Consider the following 14112-nt stretch of genomic DNA (forward strand, 5'->3'; position numbering starts at 1 on the left):
TACTCTAGTGAGCGTGTATTCATACGCGTTCGCGGTCTCATAAGAGAACTCTAGATAAAGCCGAGGAAGAAGTTGTAGTGGTTCGAAGGGAAGTTTTTGAGGATGAAGAAAAGGTAGAAGAAGAAGAGAAAATCGAGGAACCAGTTTTAGTAGTTACTGAAGATCAAGCAGAAATTCCTAAGGCTTTGATCGACTATAATCAACCTAAGATCAATGATATTCAGTCAAGCACGATTCAGATGATACAGAACTCAGTTTAGTTTGGGGGTTCTCCTACTGAAGAGCCCAACATGCACATCAGGGATTTAATCAAGATCTGCGACACTTTCAAGTTTAATGGTGTGACTGAAGATGCTATCAAGCTGCAACTATTCCTATTCTCTCCAAGGGATAAAGCAAAGTGCTGGTTACATTCTCTACCACCAGGATCCATCACCACATGGGAGGATCTTGCTCAAAAGTTTCTCACTAAATTCTTCCTTATTGCGAAGATTGCTGCAATCATGAATGCTCTTACTCCGTTTGCTCAGCAAATTGGAGAATCTCTGTGTGAGGCTTGGGATCGATATAAGGAGATGCTAAGGAAGTGCCCACACCATGGCATGCTTGATTGGATGATTATAAACTATTTCTACAATGGATTGGGTGCTACTTCTAGACCCATGCTCGATGCAGCATCAAAAAGAGCCTTGTGGGCTAAAATCTACAATGAAGCTTATGAATTAATTGAACTGATGGCTGCTAATGAATACCATAATCCTTCTCAGAGACTGACTCAGAGAAAAGTAACAGGAATTCTGGCGTTAGATGCAGCAACTGCTATAGCTGCCCAACTTAAGGCTTTGACGATGAAGGTGGATACTTTGTCCAATTATGGAGTTAATCAAATCACTAGTGTCTGTGAGCTTTATGCTGGTGCCCATGAGACTGATCAGTGTGCTATTTCTAGTGAATCAGCTCAGTTCGTGAGCAACTTTCAGCGATCAGTTTAACACCCCCAAATCCAAGGTCGTGAATTCGGGTCGTTACGATCACTTATTAATTAATTAATTCTCTTTTCACAATATTACTCGACCTTTTATTCAAACTCACACACAGAGGTTATATGCTTGGAAACAGTATCAAATAAATCATCTCCACTTATCTACCTGACGGGGCTGGCGCACAAAAAGCCTACAGAACTCATGAGCGATCCTTACCCGCCTACGGACAACAGTCCTGGTCTGATCCATGCTGGTAGTCTGTTGTGATATGATATATAAAAGCAAGGGTGGGCATTTTAGCTCAGCAAGGTATATATCCCCATAATTAAGTATGTAAGGATAAATAAAACCAATAATTATACTTTGTATCTCCAAAGCGTTCTGAAAGTTTATATGCTTGTCAAATTTATAATATTCTCAAAATTAACTACAATAGTATATCCACTGGATACTTGTATTCATCTCTTTCTCAAAATCATTTTATACTCGTACTCATTTTATTTCAAAATCTCAAGATGTTACTCGAACCAAGATTCCCAAATGGGTGTGATATATATTCATTAACATCCCAATTTAAAACTCAGCCTTATTGGCAGATTTCTCAAATGGATTTGATATATAATCATCAACATCCTTATTTAAACTCAGCCTTATCGGCAGATTTCTCAAATGGATTTGATATATATTCATCAATATCCTTGTTTAAAACTCAGCCTTATCGGCTCTCTGTTATATACTTCACAACAATTTTTCCAAAATGGAAGAAAGGGACTATACCGGAATAAACCACGTATCGGTGATCGGCCGAATACGAAATTTTCTCTACTAGAAGAAGGAATACAAACCTAGCCACCTTTGGGCTTATCAAGACATTACACGATGGTGGTCCATTTCCGTGCAAGTCCGAAAGTCAATGGTCACAGAGACCATATAACTGTATACTGCGCCACTCTGCGCTTGGTCACTACCCGATACCTCTCCGTGCCGGGTAGGCCACATTCCAGTCCCAAAACAATTATATCATTTACATAAAATCCTTTATCGAAGGAATAGATCGTTTTGGGTTGACCTTTAATTAGATGATTTATTTTTCAACTTTTAACTCAATTGATCTTTGGGAGTTGTCGGAGTTTTGAATTTAAAATCATTTTCAAATCCCTATCTGTAGTAGGGTGACACATATATTACTCACTTGTTCTTTATTGAACGAGGAAGCAAAACTCTTATGCTTCTAGACTAAGTTCCCTAAGGTTTTGATACGTTTCAAATGATTAATCTCTTTCAAGAGTTTTGAATAATTTAGAAAGTACCTTTGGGAACTATGTCTATTTTTAAATAAGTTTTTAGAAGTCCGAAGATATTAAATATCTAAGGTCTCATAATAATTTAAGAGGGATTCAATGAATTGATAAAATCTTATAAATAAAACATCTCTGTATAAGGTTCAATGAATTGATAAAAACCTTATATATAAAATATCTCTGAATATGGTTCAGTGAATTGATAAAATCTTAAGTACAAAGTATTTCTAATTAAGGTTCAATGAATTAATAAAAAAACCTTAAATATAAAATATTTCTGAATAAGGTCCAACGAATGGAGACACCTTAATCAAATAATCAAAACAGGATTTGGTATCCTATAACTGCTCTTTGAATAGTTAAATCTTTATTAAATAACGTGAAATGAGTTATAAACTATTCAGTATATTTTTAAATACTTTCTGGATATTTAATAATCCCTTAAGTATCGCTTTATAAAATAATCAATCAAGTAAGGGTGTCCCTTAAATGAATAAACCAATATTTCTCAAAGTTTAAGTCAAAATCTCAATCATTCGCTTGATATATATATATTACGCGAACGTACTTTGTTTATTGAAATAGAAATCTTTCGCGTCCGGCTCTCTCCAAAATTAAATCGTTATTAAAATATCTCCGACTCCCATTATCATATATTATATTTGAAATACGTTTCAATTTCTCATACTCGTGTAAAACGAAATTTGTTTTCGTAAACAATCGCATAATTCGTATGCATTGATATCATAGACAAGCATATATATTTGAACTGTAAATCATGACATCAGTATCACAACAGTATATATATAGTATGGATAGTATGAGATAGGGTTTCGAAAACTTTCCTCGAGTAATCGAAGTGGTATGGTCCCTGGGGTTTGGTTGGCGATCTATAAACAAGAACCAACGGTCTAAGTACGTGATTAACGTCTCGCTTTTATTAAGCAACTTTCACAACTACTCAAGTATAAAGAATCTCTGATCGTCACATTCTCAACACTTATATTCTCACTTTATAACATGGTCGAGTTTTGAAATCGATCGTTCGCTTTAGAAAGTCCATTTCGAGTTTTAAGCTCGAACATGAGAAAACGCGCGTCAAAACTAGGTTTTTATGCGTTTCTCGCTTGCGCTCTCTTTACCAAAACATTTTTATAAAATCGAAAAATTAATATTTTCTCAAAACTCTTTTTGGACAGTCTTCTCTACTGTCATATACATTTTTCATAATTTTTCCAGAATCTCGAAATTATTTTAAGTCCTTCAAAATCACCATGCAAGTGGACTTAAGTGCAGTTGGCTAATCGCAGAAATGTTTTACACTAAAACGACCATAACTCCTAAACCGTAAATCTCCTCATGATGATATACACATGTATATAAACTAAAAAACAAGATCTATCTATTCATGGCCAGTGGTTTTCAAATTTTAACCATTTTCATGGCCGAATGTCCTGCAGAAAATAGATCAAGTGCAAGAATGCCCAAACTCAATTTCTACTACTTGATCTTAACACAATCACTACCTATAACCATCATAAACACAAGTAATTCTAAAGATCCACCCACATACACCTTATATGCTCTATCTAGTACCACATACATGGATTACAACTCAACATCTCAAGCCTTTAGCAAGAACATAATCAATACAAACTCAAACAAACACCATCCTTTGGATCTCAACACTACAACAAACATAACTCTTAAATCCAACCATAAAACCTTAACGGGTTGAAAGTTATACCTTTTTGGACACTATGAAGGTTAGTGCTAGGATTATTGAGGCTTGGTTTTCTTAGAAAACACTTAAAAGGGATAGATCCTTAAGAAACAAAACCAAGAAACAAGTTAGAATTTCGGAGTTACCTTTCAGCACCTCATTCAAACATTTTTATAAAATTTAAACATTAAAATTTGAGGCTGGAATTTGGTACGAAGCTTACCCATGATATAGAGAAGCTATGGTAAAAATTTCATGATATTTGAATGAGTATATTTTGAGTTATGAATTTTTCTTTCTCCCTTGCTCAGAAAATCCGAACTGCTGGAATGAAAAATGGGAGAGCTTTAAGTGAGGGAAAAGGGGTTGTTTTCTTTTGTGGCTAAAGTGTGGGAGTGTATAATGAATATATGGGATGTATGCTGTAGATTTGACAATAATTTGGCAAAGGTATGGGTTGGTTTGATTATGTGGTGAAGTGAGAAAAGGGAGAAGTATGGCTTGTGTACTTGTTTATCTCCCATCACTATTCAACACTATTGCACTAACTATTCTAGTTAACTTCTAATCATCTAGTTATACTCCTAACTACTAGTTAGGACTTGGTTATGCATGGCCAACTTGCATGGGATTTAATTTCTCATTCGTTTATTTATCGTAAACGCAATCGTCGTTCCATTCCGATAGTTTCCACGTATAACGACTTGTTTCGTAGCGATTTCTTTTATCGCTTATAATCATATAACCAATTCCATTCCTTCTCTTGATCATAGAAACACCTTGATATATTATTTATTTCATATAGTATTCCTGGTTCTACGCCATTCTTTACAGATACGAAAACACGTAGTATAATCGTGAATCTTCGAATTCCGTCGGCTTTTACATTCACTTATTTTCCTCGATAAACAAGAATATGATCTCGGATTCTCAAAATTCCACTATTTATTTTATGATGATCCCCATACGTATTACTTAATCAGCTCAAGTTACTATTCACAGAAGTTTTAAAATATTACAAAAATCAGGGTTCTTACAGTCTCCGCTCTTAAAAGGATTCCGTCCCGGAATCAACTCACAAATAGACGGGGGTACCTTTGTCACAGGTGGCTCTCTAATTCCCAAGTCGACTCCTCGACCTTGGGATGTCTCAACAAGACTCTGAATAGCTTGACACTCTTGTCCCTGAGTACTTGCTCTCTTCAACCAATGATTTCAACTGGTTGCTCAATGTAGGACAGATCTAGTACTTACTCATGTTTCACTATATTCTTGGTATCCGCATTATACTTTCTCAACATTGGCACATGAAAAATATATGAACCTGTTGAAGGTTTGGAGGTAAAGCCAATTCGTATGCCACGGTTCTATTCATCACAAAATATCAAAGGACCCATATATCGGGAACTCGGTTTCCCTTTCTTTCCAAATCTCATCAATCCTTCCCATGGTAACACTTTCAAAAATACCTGGTCACCCACTTCATACTCTCTGTCTTTTCGTGCTAAGTCGGCATATTTACGCTGTCGGTCTTGGGCTGCCGCTAAGCATCCTCTGATCAACTCAACTATGTCCCTCGTTCTTTACACCAAGTCGGGACCTAGTAACTTTCTTTCACCAACTTCATCCCATTACAAGGGTGAATAGCATATCCGACCATACAGCGCCTCATGTGTGGGCATTTCTATACTCGCATGATAACTATGACTGTAGGCAAACTCTATGAAAGATAGGTGTTCATCTCAATAACCTTAAAAATCAATTACACAATTTCTCAATATGTACTCCAATGTCTGAATGATTCACTCACTTTGTCCATCGGTTTGGGGATGGTATGTAGTACTCACATTCAGTTTGGTTCATAAGCATTCCTGAAAGCTCCTAAAAAAAATCTGGAGTTGAATCGGGGATCTCTGTCAGATACGATAGCTACAGAGACTCCATGTCTTATCACAATTTCCTTGATGTATAGCTCTGCTAATCTATCCACCATGTAGGTTTTCTTGATTGGAAGAAAGTATGCTGACTTGGTCAGTCGATATATAATTACTCATATTTCATCACGGTTAGCCTTAGCTCGGGGAAATCCTACCATAGAATCCATGGCTATTTGTTCCCACTTTCATATCAGAATTCCTAAGGGTTGTAGGAGTCCCCTCGGTCGCTGATGTTCCACCTTCACTCTTTAACATGTCAAACACTTACTAACCCTATTGGCCACGTCTCTTTTCATGTTGGGTCATCAATAATATTCCTTTGGATCTCGGTACATCTTGGTATCTCCATGATGAATTGAATATCTAGAATTATGTCCTTCGCGTAAAATTTCATCTTTTAATTCTCGAACATTCGGAATCCAAATCTGGTTCGCATACCTCATAATTCCCTTCTCATCTTTATCACATTTGACTTCTTCTCAGTAAAAGATTCTTGCTCTTCATTCGTCTTCTCTTCCTGACAATATCCCATCTTTTCTAACAATTCCGGTTTTAATTTGATCTCAAATAGTCCATCAGTCCCTTTACCGGTGACTTCACCTCTATCTCCATCTCCTCGAGTTCTCTCATTAGTTCCTCCGGCGTTGTCAACATCTTGAGTCTTTCTTTACTACTAAGGGCATCGGCCACCACATTGGCCGTCCCTGGGTGATATAAAATCTCACCGACATAGTCTTTCATTAACTCTAACCATCTTCTCTGTCTCTAGTTGAGTTCTTTCTGAGTGAATATATACTTCAGGCTCTTATAGTCAGTGTAGATCTCACAATTTTCTCTGTATGGATATTGTCTCCAATTTTTCAAAGCAAAACTATTGCTGCTAATTCTAATTCATGAGTTGGGTATCTTACTTCATATTCCTTCAACTGCCGTAAGGCATAAGCAACCACTTTCCCATGCTGCATGAGAATGCATCCTAATCCTTTACGTGACGCATCACTATAGATCACAAAATCACCCTTTCCATCGGGCAATGCCAGCACGAGGGCTGTTACCAAACTTCTTTTCAATTCCTGAAAACTTTCCTCACATTTTTCATTCCACACAACTTTTTCCGTTTTGCAAGTAGACCTAGTCAAAGGTCCTGATATCTTAGCGAAATCCTGTACGAACCTCTCATAAAACCGGTTAATTCCCAAAAAGTTCCTACTTCGGTAGGTGTGGTTATTCTTTCTCATTGGAATACTGCCTCAACATTGGTAGGGTCAACTAACACTCCTTCACTGCTTATCAATTGTCCTAAGATCTGAACTTCATTTTTCCAGAATTCGCACCTTGAGAATTTGGCAAACAACTTTTCTCTTCTCAATGCTTCTACCACTATCCTCAGATATTCCACATGTTCTTCTTCCGTTTTAGAATAGACTAAAATATTATCAATAAAAATAATGACGCACACGTCCAAATACTTTTTAAACACTCAATTCACAAAGTCCATGAAAGCTACTGGGGCATTCTTTAGCCCGAACGACGTCACCAAGAACTCATAATGTCCATACCTCGTGCGAAATACGATATTTATCCCCTTGTTTTAATCTTCAGTTGGTGATATCCCGTTCTTAGATCGATTTTCGAAAAGTGTACCACTCCTTCAAGTTGGTCAAACGAATCGTCAATTCTAGAGAGAGGGTATCTGTTCTTAATAGTCAGCTTATTCAGTTCCCTATACTCTGTGCACAATCGCATACTGCCATCCTTCTTTTTGACAAACAACCTTGGTGTGCCTCATGGTGACACATTAGGTCTCATCATTCCGTTGTTCAACAATTCTTGCAACTGTGAAGTCAATTCTTTCATTTCAACTGGGGCTAGCCTATATGGGGATTTTTCAAACTGATGTCGTTCCTGATGCTAATTCGATAGCGAACTCTATCTCTCGGTCAGGTGATAATCCTGAAAGGTCTTTGGAAAACACATCCTCAAATTCGTTAACAACTGGTATGTCACTTACATCGGGGCTTCTCTCTTGGTACCCGCCACGTATGCTATATACGCTTTGCTATCTTTCCTCAATAATTGCTTCGCTTGAGCAATATTCAAAAATTTCTAGGTCTGACGCTAACCCTTAATCACAATTTCCTTGCCGTTAGGCATTCGGATTTTAACTTTCTTTCCTTTATAATCAATCTGAGCACTATTGCTCGACAACCAATCCATTTTTAAGACCACACCAAATTCTCTTAGCCTGAAAGGAATTAAGTCCAACTTAAAGTCCTTCCCTCCTAGTTCCCACTTGCAGATTAGATGAATCTCATTAATTGGAACAATCTCTCGATTCACTATTTCTATTCGCAATAATTCTCGCTTTGGAATCACATTAAGTTTTAACTTGGCCAAAAATCTCGCGATATAAAATACTTAGTTGCTTCAGAATTAAACAGAATATTTGCAGTAACCAAATTGAGTAAAAGGTTACCTGCTATCACGCCCTACCTGGGTTGGGGCAGTTGCTAGAATAATGTCCTGGTTGGTTGCAATTAAAGCACCTCAGTAGCTCTTTTCCCAAATTACATACCCCGGGATGTTTCTCCCCACATGACTTATGATCTGGTAGGGATGACCGAAACTGGTTATGAAACGTAGTCTTATATTGACCACCTCCCTGGGCGATACTCTTGCTTACCGATTCGCTAAACCTGGTACCCACTACGGGTTGGGACACCGCTCCCCTCTCAGTCCTAATCGGAAAATTCTGTTTATCGCTCTGCAGCCTTGGCTTCCGAACTCCTCTTCTTCCTCTCTTCCTCTTTTTGACTTTGCTCACTCTCTGCCTCTACAATCGAGGCCTTTTTGCACATAGTCTGTTATCTCAAGTAATGACACTCGGTCCTGAATCCATTATTTCAGCCTTTGCTGAAATCTCCTTACCTTTTTCTCTTTCGTGTTCACAAACTCCGGCATGAATCTCGATAATTCAATAAATTTGGCTTTGTACACAGCCACTGACATCTTATCTTACTTAATCTCTAGAAACTTCAACTCCATCTGAGCATCCATAAACCTGGGAAATACTTTTCCCCATGTGATAATCACATCAGTCTCCAGGGTTCCTTTAGGTTCCCACTAATAATTTGCTTCTCCTTTCAACATATAATTGGTGAACACAGTCTTTTGCGTCTCTTCTATGGGCACTATCTCAAAGCTCTTTTCCATTTCTTTCAGCCAAACTCTGGCCTTAACAGGTTAGCAGTCCCTTGAAATTTCTGGGGGTTTTAACAATTTAAAGGCCTTAAAGACATTAGTAACTGGAACATGATCAACCTGGGTTGAGGGTGACAATTTAAATTCTCTTGAAGAAGATTCATAATTTGGTCCATGAGGTTTCCGCTCTGGCCTTCCCCCTCGTTAGTGTCCATAGTTTCTTCTTCATTGTAATCCTCTAAGCCGAATTCATTATATTCGATTTCCTCGTGTTCTTGGTTATTTTGGTTTACCAATTCAGCAGGGTTTGCTCTAGTTTCCCAATATGTCGGGGTGGCATCGTTATGCTAATATAAAAGATCACCAATATAACATTATTCGCATCTCTACTCATTATGTTAAAGTCGCTTAATAACTCGCTTGGTCACAAATACATTCTTCATTCCTCTTTAGTTACTCGCAACGTTATGCCCACTCACCTGATTTGATGCGTTAACAAAAGACGACTTCCTGTCAAGAATATACACGTAGCTCCTAGTGACATCCCACTCTTGGAATTCTGCGTCAGACTTATTGGTCTTCTCCTCCAGTAGTTCGGAGCTTGCTGCGTTGATTGCAGGAGCATGAAACTTTTCAGAAATTATTCTGTCAATTCTCACTTTCCGTGCCGAACCATAATAGCTTAACGGATGAAATAATTTCGTATTATCGCATAGCATTCTCATCTTGGGACACGCTAAAATCTTCCTTATAGGACATAGATTCCTCAATGGTATAGCGAATACCCTTCTTGGTAGAATCACTGTTCGTCATGTATTGAACCCTTATTAACGAAACAATACTTTCAACCAATTCAGGTAACATAATAACCTTAATAGTAAAAGAATTAAGCATCTTGATTCTTGCCTAATATGTCTCCTCAAGGACACTCTATAAAGAGCTATGAGTGGCAAGACTCGGGTTTTCCAATCAACCCATGGTATTATCGTCTTCATCCCGCTTTCTCCGGAGACTTAGCTCCACTTCTATATCAACATTATAAAAAAAATCATGTACAATTTTCTCCTTTCTTCATTCTGTCGATCTTAAATGATTCCATCAATTTCCGTATAACACTTCACATAAACACTTCAACATAACTCCTGGTAGTCCATCAACAAACTCAATCGGCTCAACCAATGGACTCTCTTTTACATATAACTCTTAGAACTCTTTTCTCTGAGTGCTACAACTCATTCTCTTCCCTTAATGCTGGCTTTTAAATTGACTGTTAATAACTAAACCAATGCCTCAACTCTTGTAATAACCCCAATTTTTAGAATTTTTGAAACCCTTATGAATAGTGTTATGCTGAATAAGAAAACTTTTCATGTCACACTATGTAGGGGTTCTTTTATTGATCTTCTGGGATATTATTAGTACTCTATGTGGTATATAAGTGTATGTAAAGATCGTCAGAATCCAAATTTGAACCTTTTGATTTTTCCCGAGAATCCACCAGATACCGAAAGAATTGAGTATAAGGTAACATGATTGAAAGGATTTAAATTCAAGGATTATAAGAGAGGATCATAAAAGGAATATAATGTATTGAGAAAGGTTAAGGGAACCCAAGTAATAAAATCCCGGGTATGATCCCTCAAACGATAAACGAGAACGAAAGTTAAGCGAACCGTATAACAGATCAGCGGTCATTAGGCAAGCAATTAAGAGTTAATCAAGGAGGTTAGGGATGATGATGTCATCAAACCAACAAGATGACATAGGAAAGGTGACATAAGCATGACATAAAGGAAGGAAGTGTGGTTGATTTATAACCACACAATTTTTTTTCATGGTTAAAAATGATTAAAGCAAAACAAAAGTCAACCAACCAAGGCAAATAAAAAAAATCACAAAAAAAACACAAAACACTCCATTTCTTCATCAAGCTCTCGGCTTTTCCATGGAAAAGTAAGGGAAATTTTTCAAAACTTAAGCTACACACCTTCATAATTCAAGAGGTTTGTTTCTTTAGCTTCTATAATTCATAACTTAGATGAGCCATAAGTTTAAGCTCAAGATTCCATGATTATCATAGCTAATCAATTCATCAAAGTTCTTGGTGAATAGTGTTTTTCAAGAACTTGAAATTTTGATCTTGTGTTTTTGTTTAGATATAGCTTTGGTAAGGATTTTCAAGGGTGATTCCAAGCTCCCTAGTACTTTTACTCACCAAGGAAGGTATAATCTCATACCCTAGCCCTACTTTTGTATAAATTAGAGTTAGTATGTTTGGTATGGTTCATGAGAGGCATGGTTATTGTGTATTTAGAGATTGGTTGGTTTTGTGATGTGTTTGGAGTTGTAAATCTTGTTGATTAGTTAAAGAACTTAAGTAAAGCTTTTAGTTCATGTGGGGAATAAGTATAAATTGTTAATGTTGAGTTGTTGGGGATGTTATGATGTAGTATGGATGGAGTTTTGATTGGGTTGTGATTGTGGATTGATTGTGGGTTGAATTGGAGTGTTTTAAATTTGGGTAATCGCGTAAACATAGCCGTCGTAATGTTCAATTTACTTTAGGCTGTTTTTGTTCTTAACATTATGACCCGTGAACTCACTTCTAGGTTTTTACCATTACCATGATTAGATAGTTCACGTTACGAGCTTCGTTTTGATATGTAGTTCGTTTGATTCCGATGTACGGTTTAGGAGAAACGACCGTTTTAAGTAACGGCATTTCGCGACCGAACCATTACCCCTCACCTTATTTGAAACCTTGGTTAAGGACCTTAAATGACTAATTGGGGTAAAAACAATTATGTAAAGTGGATTAGGCAGTTGGTAAGGTACTCACGAAAGAATCGCCTTAAAACCCTTAATGGTTAATTTATTAAAAATGGTGGAGCCGAGGGTACTCGAGCGACTTAAGTAAATCGTTAAGCGCGAAAGCGAACGTTAGGACTCTAAATGGTTAAAGTCTAGTTTCTTAAGCGACCGGGGTTTAATTCCAACTTATGTTGTTGTTCATAGGTTATCGGACCCACTCTAAGCTTAAGTCTATCCGGGAGCACTCAGGCAAGTTTTCTACCCGTTATACTGTTGTTGTGATGTATATATGTATATGCATTATCTTGTGATAGATGCATGTTGGTTAATTAGCAAATTTTGCGATATATTGAAGCATGCTGATATGGTATATATATGCATGTCTGTTTCGTAATCTTGACATATATCTGTTGATTCAGTTGATAATACCTATGCTAGAGATAAGAGGTATTTGCATATACCCTTAGTATAGGGGACCCAAAGGTGAACATTTTTCTAAAACCGGGAGTCGATGCTCCCGAATATAATATATATATATATTTATATATATATATGAATAGTTTTTAAAACTATGAATCAAATAAGGTTTATTCGATAACCTAATTTTATTAATGAATATTATTTTGAATATTCATTCGAGTGCTTATGACCCCGTTTATTTTATTATTGAATATTATTTTGAATATTCATTCGAGGGCTTATGACCCCGTTTATTTTATTATTGAATATTATTTTGAATATTCATTCGAGGGCTTATGACCCCGTTTATTTTATTATTGAATATTATTTTGAATATTCATTCGAGGGCTTATGACCCCGTTTATTTTATTATTGAATATTATTTTGAATATTAATTCGAGGGCTTATGACTCCGTTGATTTTATTATTGAATATTATTTTGAATATTCATTCGAGGGCTTATGACTCCGTTTATTTTATTAATGAATATTATTATTTGAATATTCATTCGAGGACTTATGACTCCGATTATTTACTAATTATTATTCTTAATTTTATTAAAGAATAATGTGTCGATATTTACTAATTATTATTCTTAATTTTATTAAAGAATAATGTGTCGATAATCAAACTTACTTTTGATTATTCAAATAAAGATAGTACTTTCGTATAAGTATATCTTTGGTTATTTAATAATTATTGCAAGTATAAGTTTTACACCTTCTACTTCAATTATTTTTATAAAGATTATTCTTTATGGGAATATTATTTAAATAATAATATTCAGATATTTTCTAATCTATTGGGACTGATTTATCTTATTAAATCAGTATCACTCCAAACATTCTTAAAAATGTTTTGCTAGTCTTCAAAGTGATTTTAAAAGTTAGAGCGGATTCCAAAACTCATTTTTATATTTAAGATCTTCCTTTCAAAGGGGATTTAAATATTCGCTCAAAACCTGAGGGATCCGGCTCTGTGGTATGTTTTATATTCGCAACAAGGTTGCTATTTTGATAAAAGAGTTTTGATTACTTACCCAATACTCGGGAAGTAGAATTCTTGGAACAAGTTAATCCATTAACAGGCATCGCCTGGGAAATATCGGTGAGTTTTCTTTTCCAACTAGATACGACTTCTTGGTGGAGCCGTATCAACAAGTTTCTACTTGGGGAAAGGGGGGACGAGCTTTATGTTTCAGAGTCATGGATTTCATCTAAACTAGGAGTGGCGAAAGTGGTCGAGTGGCGCCGGCCCAGCCTTATTATATTGGCCCAAATGGCCTGGAAGTTCCGCAAGACGGTACATTCATTAGGAGTCCAGTGTTCGGTTGACAAGTAAATCCGACAGGTTCTCCTCTACATGTAGAAAATGGTGGGGTTGTACTACTATGACTGATCATCGTAAGTGGTCTTCCTGGCGCGACAAAACTCCCGTAATGAGTTCATCATCCAATTGGATATTTCTGCAACACTACCCAGAGCACTTCGATAGGAAGGCTACGGTTGGGCAATTGTTGAGTGTTGGCAGGGTCAAGCTTTCAAAATGATGTTTGCATCAAATGAAGTATCTCGTAACTTCATTTTATTTTGATGATATTTTAAAGATTGATTCTATACAAGTTTTGTCTCGTAGTTTAATCTATGGGATGAACTATTTATACATTGAACGGTGGTAGTTCAAGTAGTATTCGGAAA

At 36.5% G+C, this 14112-nt stretch overlaps 1 non-coding gene across 1 annotated transcript; it reads right to left on the reverse strand.

Moving 5' to 3' along the window:
- Positions 1–497: 497 nt before the first annotated feature.
- Positions 498–604, reverse strand: LOC141663275 (small nucleolar RNA R71). The gene has a single exon (XR_012551352.1). It is a non-coding gene; the product is annotated as a small nucleolar RNA R71 (small nucleolar RNA).
- Positions 605–14112: the final 13508 nt, after the last annotated feature.

The sequence above is a fragment of the Apium graveolens genome, chromosome 5, assembly GCF_009905375.1.
Source record: "Apium graveolens cultivar Ventura chromosome 5, ASM990537v1, whole genome shotgun sequence".
Taxonomy (NCBI): Eukaryota; Viridiplantae; Streptophyta; class Magnoliopsida; order Apiales; family Apiaceae; genus Apium; species Apium graveolens.